This window comes from Eucalyptus grandis, chromosome 9 (genome assembly GCF_016545825.1).
Source record: "Eucalyptus grandis isolate ANBG69807.140 chromosome 9, ASM1654582v1, whole genome shotgun sequence".
Classification (NCBI taxonomy): domain Eukaryota; kingdom Viridiplantae; phylum Streptophyta; class Magnoliopsida; order Myrtales; family Myrtaceae; genus Eucalyptus; species Eucalyptus grandis.
Genome location: NC_052620.1, coordinates 19,263,150 through 19,272,327, shown reverse-complemented (window position 1 = coordinate 19,272,327; position 9,178 = coordinate 19,263,150).

Sequence of the window (9,178 nt, the reverse complement as noted above, 5' to 3'; positions counted from 1 at the left end):
GGCAAGTTGAGTGTCATGAAAAAGGAAGTACCTAGACAACGGTGGGTACTTGACGATATGGGGATACTTAGACAGCAAAGAGGTATTCCAAGAGATACTTGGTCACACAAGTATCAATACTGGGACAACTCGAACAATGTCGAGTGTCGTTAAGAGAGGGAGTACCCTGCAAGTGGTGGGTACTCGAGACAACGGGATACCGAGACAATTGCAAGCACCCAAACTCAAGAGACGACTCGAATAGGTCGAGTGTCAAGAAGAGAGTACTGGACAAGGTGATAGGTACCTTGAGACAAATGGGGATAAAGATATGCTTACCTGGCAATATCTCGATCTCTAAGAGTAGGTCTCATATTTGCACGTAAGATGCACTCATGATTGTATATGCTGTAAATTCATGAGTTCAAATGAAATTCATGCATGATAATTTTGTCGCTTTTGCATCTTTTGATTTCCACTGGGAAGATTTTGAAAGACAACCTTTACTTAGAATGTAGATGTCTTGAGCATGCCGATGAGGGACTTTCGGTCCTAAAAGGACTTTTCGCTCACTCTCATGGAAAAGGCTATCCCGACCATTGATGCAGGATTTATAAGGACCACACTATCTCACCGTCATCATGTCGCCAGGTCCGAGTATTCTCGCACCGCACGACTTTACCAATGTGAGAGGTCTTTGTTGAAACCGTGACGAAGATTTGGTCGCTGGCTCATCAAATGGGACCGTCGAGGTCAAAGCTGATGGACAAAAAATGCTGCACGATCGTCTCCGGGTTTACAAGTCAAGAACCCTGCGAAAAGAGATAGAGTAATCTTGCTCGTACTTCTTCGAGCGATGTTTATAGACATGAAATCCTGCGTTAATTGAAGTGCCCCTAGTCTGAAGAGACTTTTACAATGGGAATGCAACGTAGACTTGGCTCACATGTAAGAGGGTGAGAGTTGGTGACTGTCTTGGCATTTGTCACCGGTCTTTCTTCTCACGGTCCGATGAAGGTTCTATGGATCACAACAACAATTTCTCTTGGGAATACAAATGACTGTGTTTTTTGTTTGGGGCATTGGCCTTGCTTTTACTAGGCACACCGCTTTTCTCATGCCCCTACTCCTCTCTTCAATTTTTCGTTCATGGGCATTGACCTTGCTTTTACCAGTGTACACTACCTTTTATGCCCATGTTTTTTTTTCTTGTTGCTTGAGGAACCGGTCTTGACAAGTTCAAGCAAATGCCTTTGTTAGACTATGGAGTTTTCATCTTTTGTTGGCACTTCTAATTATGCTGCTCAAACGACAAAGTGGCTTCGCTTTGCCTCCATGTGAGGGTGAATTTACGGGCTCAATTGAGTTGTACAATGGATACAAGTGCGTAAATAAAGAGTTGCTCTTCACGACTCTAGGGCACTTAAATTAACGCGAGTGTTCATATGCAATAAAGACACTCGAAGATTGATGCAAGTGCAAGCAAGAAAATTTCTATCCCCTTCTCACCTTGTGATGTTGATTTGCTTTCGACTTGCCCCAAAGGTGGGTGGTTCTTTGTCGGGAGTATAGCAGAAATTTGTCAGTGTATGGGGCTCAAAGTGAGCAATGGAATGCCTCTCACCTTTGATCATCGTACTATTCGCGAGAGAACTCTTTACCCCAGTAGTCATGGAATTTTCTGCACTCATCTCACAAGTGTATAGATGGGGGATTGTGTGTAGGATATAGCTTGCCTGTCATCATTCCGACGCGCCTCATCCAGATGCCCAATCAATCTTGTATTCTTTACTTAGCCAGTCTATTCTAATAATCCTCAAGTGGAATCAAAGTGACTTAGACAGACGAAATCATCATGCGTAATTCATCTGGAAATGACATGCAACATTTTGAATATGATGGAGTTTGAACTTTTCAAAACAAGTGAATGGTTTTGACTCGAAAAGACCTTCTTGGTAGCCTTAAGGGTCAACAGAATAGTATTGTTAAGTTTTGAACATCAAAATGGTTATTCACAAAGGGGTGTCGATGGCTGTCCCTATTGATTAGGGATATGACACATGAATGATCAACCAAGGATTAGGGATTTGATCGAGCGTCTCTGCTTTTGCCCATGTCATTGATTTGTTATCCTTGTTTTTGACAGTTAAGTGATCCTGCAACAAACAAGAGGGAATGTATTAGTCATGAACTCTTTCAAGAGTTGAATAACCGAGTCGATACAACTTTACCCTTTCACTTGGTTTGCGATGATTGCGTGAACCCGAGAGGGGACACGAAGTCCTATGTACTTTGCTTCGTTAGGGTTCAATTATTCTCTCGAATTGGCTCTGGATGACATGTCTTTTACACGAAGCCAGTGAATTTGATGTGGGTCATTTCCATGTACTAGCTTGGCCAATATTGATTTGCCTAGCCATCAAATTTGGCTCTTGAATCCTGGTGCTTCCCGCCAATAGGGGAATATGTCAAAGTGAATTCCAAGAGGGGGAGTATTGGAAACGATACCAAATTACTCTTCTCCAAAGTTTGTATTTGCTGACTCCTGATGATGTTTGAATGTCGATGACAGCCTTTTCATCTTGGCATAGTTTGACATTTCTTTCGATTGGCCTTCCTCAGTTGTGACCATGTATGCATGATTGCTGATCGTTGATTCATCTTCAACGCCTTCCTTTTGTGAAATTTCTCCTTCTGTCTTTAACTATAGCATCATTGGGCAAAAGTCATGTACCTCAAGCTTCTATGGAATCTCGAGATGGACAATCAAAACCTCAAATTCTCTCGATGGCAATTACTTCTTGCGAGCATGCGTCCGAATAGGAAGTCGAGGTTTCTAGGTCCTCATTTTGAATAGGGGCTAGAGACCGCTTCAACCTGTCTAGATTTCTTCCCCGTTGATAGTAGCCAATTCAAAGAAAGAGAAAAGATCCCTCCTTGTGCTTCTAGGCTTGTCGAAACTAGAAGTCCCGTTGATGAAACCACAACATCGGTTGCTCGGGCACATTGTGGGGAAAGGATATTGCTCGGCTTGTGAAGGAGTTGGGCGAGCAAGATGGAGTGTACGAGCTCTTGGGAACGGCTTGATTCCAACCGTATGCTTGTACCTATTACATCCTATCTTTCGTTTTCGTAAATGGAAGAGAGGGATGTCATTTTCGACATTATGAATAGGACTTACCATTTTTGTGACATCCCGATTTTCCTATTCTATTTTCAATAAATTGAGACGGGCATTTCGTTGGCACGCATATAGTTCTTTCCTTGAGTCGGCCACTCATGTGGAAACTAGTCTATCGGGTGAAGCTGTTAAGAGTTTCTAATGCATCAGACTCGAGAATTTGACTAGGAAGCGATCTTTCGACCGAGCTAATCTGCAAGGGTCATTACGGCACAATTAAAAATCAATTAGAGATCGGAGATAGGTCGACTCGACAAAGGCATGTGATCAGGTGTGGGTGATTCCACAAGATCACACAATTCTTGTCGATAGGCACTGGACTGACTTTTCTATCGATTGGGTACCCCGTGTTCGTATTTGAAACCTTGAGATTACCCAGACAACCAAAAGTCGCCAATGTTTCAAAGATGTACATTGTGGCTTGAGATGATCAACCACAGTCAAATGCATGAAAATTCCTAGAGGCTACCCGATAGGTTGGGCGCGCTAGTATCATGCCAAAGTGAAATTAACCGTGAAATTGAGATCGAATTCGAAATTGGAAGTCCGGGTATGTCACAAATCATTTTAGGAACATTGACTAATCTTTGAAGATTTTTCATGCAAGCCGAGTTTTTCAGCAAAATAATCAAAGAATGGCTAATTTGGCTCGAGAAATTAGTAGGCTCGCTTGGTCGTACTTTGGGATTTAAGTTGGTTCTATGGACAAGTGAAGATGTGAATTAAAGTGTGGTGACATTGGATTAATTTTATGGACTTCAATTTGATTCAATTGGGAGAGAATTGATTGGAATTGAAGGAATTGATGTACAAAGTTTTTATGCCCCGGCGGAAAATGGAATTGCAACCATTGGAATAAGGTTGTGGGAGATAGTGGAGTGTGATGTCATCCTAGGTCATGGTGGGCCATTTTTGTTGGATAAAAGAAAGAGAAAAAGAGAATAAAAAAGGGCCCCCCCCTCCTTCTCTCTCCTCCCTCCCTTCTTCCTCTCTCCCGTGCGACCACTCTCCATCTCCATCTTCTTCTCCACTTTGAACCCAAAGAACCGGAAGAGTCCCGGCGGCGGGAATGGCAGCTCGGAGCCGTCACCGCTTCGCCCGTCCGCTCGTCGTCGTAGCCGCGCCTCGCCGCTCGGACCTCGGCCTCCCTCTCTTCTCTCTTCTCCGCTTCGGTTTCGCTTGAAACCCAGCGAGATCTCGAGGAGGTGTTGAAGCCGCCGTAGCCCGCCCGAATCGCCGTCGGCCGCCGTCGCCGAAGCTCGCCGCTACCACCGTCGCCCGCGCGGGGCCCGCGCCCGCGCGTCGCTCCGCCCCGCTTCGCCCCTTTCGCGTCCCGAGCTGCTATTCAGCTCGCGCAAAGCTGCCGGAGCTCGTTCGTCGCCGCCCCACCGCCGTAGCTCCTCCGCCCACTCCCGACCCCAACCGGCCCTTGGATCCGCCCTCCTTCGCCCCCAACCAGCAAAGAACGAGAGAAGAAGAAAATGGGTATGGCAGCCCCTTCGTGGGCCGTTTTGGCCGCCTTCCCGAGCCCGGATGCTCGGCCCGCTTTGAGGAAAGTCGATCCTCGCGTCGCCCTCGTCGTTTTGGTCCGCTCGACTCGCTAATCCGGTGAGTTTAGCTCACTAAACCTCGCTTAGAGGGTTAATTATGCTTAGAGAGGTTTAGTTTATGCTAAGTAATTTTAGGTTGTTAGTTTAGGTTAATTAAGAGTAGACTTGATTAAGGTTGTGGTTTATTTTAAAGTGTGCTTAATTAAGGGTAAGCGTGTTTATTTGAAATAAGCCTTGATTTGACATAAATGAATTTACTTTTGATTTATTTAAATGTCTCGAAATTATTATATAATTTAATAATATATTTTATTCGAAATTAATAAAATATTATTATTTAATTATTTTCGAATAAATTAAATTATTTGTTAAATTCAAAATTTTGTCGAGACCTTAAATTCTCGAATTTTCGTGCTTGTCGTTCTGTGTAGTCGGATTTTGAAATTGATGATTGGATATTATAAATTGAGTGTGGATTTCTGAAAACTATGGATATTATTATTTAATTAATTTTCGGAATAAATTTAATTATCTATTAAATTCAAAATTTTCATTGGGACCTTATTTGCTCGTTTCGTGCCGATTTGCTGTGCTAGTAGAATCTCAAATTGATGATTGGTTGTGATGAATTGAGTGTGATTGCGATATATAGGGATTCTTTATGAAATCCTAAGTGTATAAATTGATGGGAGATTGGCTGTGATTGACCACCTATTAGAGGTCGTGCCCAATGAGGCCGTGATGTACCACCTAGGAAAGGTCGTGCCCAGTGAGGCCGTGAAATACCACCTATTAGAGGTCGTGCCCGATGAGGCCGTGAAATACCACCTATTAGAGGTCGTGCCCAGTGAGGCCGTGATTAACCACCTATTAGAGGTCGTGCCTGATGAGGCCGTGATATGCCACCTAGTAGAGGTCGCGCCCAGTGGAGCCGTGATAAGCCACCTATTAGAGGTCGCGCCAAGTGGGGCCGTGATGCCACTGATTCAAATTTGCCAAGTAGGGCCGTAGTTGAGAGCAATGATTGATTTGCTAGAATGACATGTAATCGGCCGAGTCGATTGATCGTTGTGACGATCCAAGTGGTTGAATTGTTCGGATAATGTGATTGTGACATGGTTGTTTGGTTATTATAATTGCACGTGGTTGAATTATATGAACTGTGCTAACCTGCAGATGAAGGCTAAGGCGAGGTAAGTCTTCTGGGTGATGTGGCTAGGCCACCCGGGGCGTATTTTCTTTCTAATAGGGGTTTAGGGGGTTGAACTTGCTAAGACATCGTCTCATCCCGGTTGTGGGATTAAAATTTCAGGTCCCTGGTGGACGGAGCGACCAGATAGCTTTGGTTGGCCTTGAGGAGTTTCAGACGTGAAGTAATAAGACTGAGAACGTGTCCGACTTGTAGGTCGAGGACAATTCCTTTTAAGAGCCGGTCTTGTGTAGACTGCTGGCCGTCAGACTTCTTTGTAATTCTCATGAATTATGAAAGTGTTATGTTGTGGTTTGATTCCTGCTTTCTATCCCGTATTTTATTGTCGGGGTTTTATAATACGTTCCGCTTGCGCATTAATAAATGAATGGGGCGGCGACACTACCAGGAATGTCGCATTTGATCGACCGCAGTGGGATGTTGGCGCTCGAGGTTCGGGGCGTGACAATTTTGAAACGTGATGATCCTTTCGTTTGCCCCCGCTTTCTTGGAAGGGTGCTTTTGAATTTGGTTTGCTCACACAATGTGCTAGTTTCAAATACCTTTTTATCACACTAAATCAAAGGGGATGATGTTCTGAAACATAAAACGAGAGGGTTAGAAAGACAAACGTGATTTAATAATCTTGTTTTGACAAAAGCTTTTGGCAATAAAACATTTTTTTTTTCAAAAGTATATATCTTTGGGGGAAGAAAGCATGAGGAAGCCCAGCCCTTCGATTCTTCTTGGATGATAATTTTTCATGGTTGGATAGCATCACCGGCAGGTTTGGAGTACCGCCTCGTGCTCTCAAAACAAAATATTAGAATTGTACATTAGAGTACTTGAATGGAAAATACAACAATAGCACACTAGACAAGATGAGAAACATGAAATAAAAACAAGTAAAACTCATGAAACCCCTCGTGTAAAGGAGCGCTTGATAGTGCTGGTCTTGAAGCTAAGCGTCTTTGAATTCTCGCCTTCAATAGACTCAAGTATTCGCATGCGATGACTACCTCGTTGAAGTTACGGAAGTGTAACCCATGCAGCCAACAGATGCTTGCGGGACAAAACTTCTATGAACTGCTTCATTAACTCCTCTTCACCGGTGAGGGTGGGTTTGCATCATGAAAGCCCTCCACCTCCCCTGCGTATGCTCGGAAATCTTCCATTGGTTTCTTGTGAAGTGAGCCAAGCTCTCACAAGGCGCCTCGGTCCGATCCGGCTTTGTACCGATGCAAGAATGTGGAAGTCAGCTCATTCCAATCCTTTAGAAGATAAATGTTTGCTGTGATAAACCATTGCGGTCAGACCCCGTGGGAGTTTCTTGGAATGCCCGAGTTGTGAACGACATGAGCCATAGTACCGACTCATTTCAAAGATGGAGGTACGCAAGTGGGCCACGGGGCAAGTCGTGCGCTATACTTGCGGAGATTAGGTATCCACATCTCTCCGGGGTCATGCTCCTATGAGCGCAAGACAGCTTGATGTATCTTGGTTAGGCCACGGTTTTCCCACTGCATATCCGCCGTAGTGGTGAATTTTCTGTTGTGGAAGTTGGATTCTACCGAGATTACCCCATTGCTTTCTTCTTGGTAAAAATTTCCAAATGAGGATAAAGTATTGAAGCTATCCTCATGGTCGAGGACAAGCTTAGTGCTTCATTAGGATCGTAGCGGATAAAGACGTACGCTTCCTCTTCGACGGGCCTTCATCCCTGATGAGAGTAGGGAAACAGTTATATGATGAATCGTCGCCATTGTTGAAATAACGCGGGAAGTCCTTGGGATTGTATTCTAGGGCCGGAAGTCTTCAGGTTGTATTCTTGGGAATGCTCGAAGCTTTGGTGCGGTGGCTCGTCGACAGATGCTGCATTGATTTGCTTAGGCTTTCTTTTCTTGGCTTTTGGTCCGTGACTTTGAGTAAGGCCCTTCGTTTTGCTAGCTCGATTAAAAAAGGAAGTGAGAGACATTGGAGTTTCACTATCCGATTCACTTCCCAAGTTGATAGGGGTTGGTATTCTTGGACCCTAGCTCTTGGAGTAAGCTTGGGAGTTGTCCCCGTCGTGCCCCGGTCTTGAACAGCTCGTGTCTTTGATCTCGTACAAAGGCTCCTTGCCTTCCTAGTGAGAAATTTTCCAGTAAGAGGGCGTTGTTCGGCTGCCCATTTATCATGCAAGGCTTTATTGACATGTTCTTCTCCTAACTCAGCAGCTAACGGTTCCTCGTGCTCCGCGATCATCAGCTCTTCGTAGGGCAAGGCTATGTCAGGGCTGATGTCAATATCATATTCTTGGTGAAAAACATGAATTAGTTCCCTCCAGGTTTTAAGGAGACTAATCTTCCTGACAATGTATCATCGCAAGGCAAGGGCGGTCAAGCTCGATTGGTACGATTGAATCATCTTTCGGACTAGATAGGCCTGCAAGTAGGTCTCTCGGGCGAGAGAGTATCAACGTACCTTTCGCATACAGTGTGCTTTGAGCTCTTCAGAATCTCAATGCTTGCGTAATTGGACAGGTCCATGGGATTTCTCCTCCCAGCACCGCCTTAACTTTTTCATGATCTTTCAACCGTCTATGGTACTGGCTATTTACCGGCAAATTTGCAGGTGTCATGACGGTGTTTGAGGCAACTATAGAGTTGGGCTCGGCTTGAGTGGATTTCATTTGTCTTGAGAGTTGTTGAAGGACAATGGACATCTGTCTCTACACCATCTTCAATGTTAATAAGGCGATTTTGTATATCATTCTAATCGGGCCCTAATGCATGAGGCCGCCGCGAGCTATTGGTGGTCGGTGATTCATAATTACCCGCTGCGTTGTGAAAACAATAAATGAGCACGGAAGTAAACAAAGATTGACCAATGGCAATGGTCTAACTTTTTTTATTTATCAAAAGAGGATTTGTAGACCGCCAGCTCCTAACACTTAAAACTTGAAATGGAAATGACAAGTAATGAAATACTAGATATTTAAACAAAAGTCCTAAACAATGGGACGAAACTTTCACACTATTAACACTAAGGGGCACATGATTGCCAATTTATATAACGGGAGCCTTGTTCTTGCGAGAACGCCCTTTCTTGAACCGGCCTCGAGGTGTGCATCCAGTCCATTCCCAAATCCCTCTCCATGAGCTCGCTTGCTCGTGTTGGGCGCTCCGCCGATTGAGTGAGGGACTAATGGCTTCCATCTTTTCGGGATGCGATGGTTGTGGATGTAGGACATGGAGGCGTGGTGGGCTTTTTCTTCTCCACCTCAAGCCCTTCGGGTAC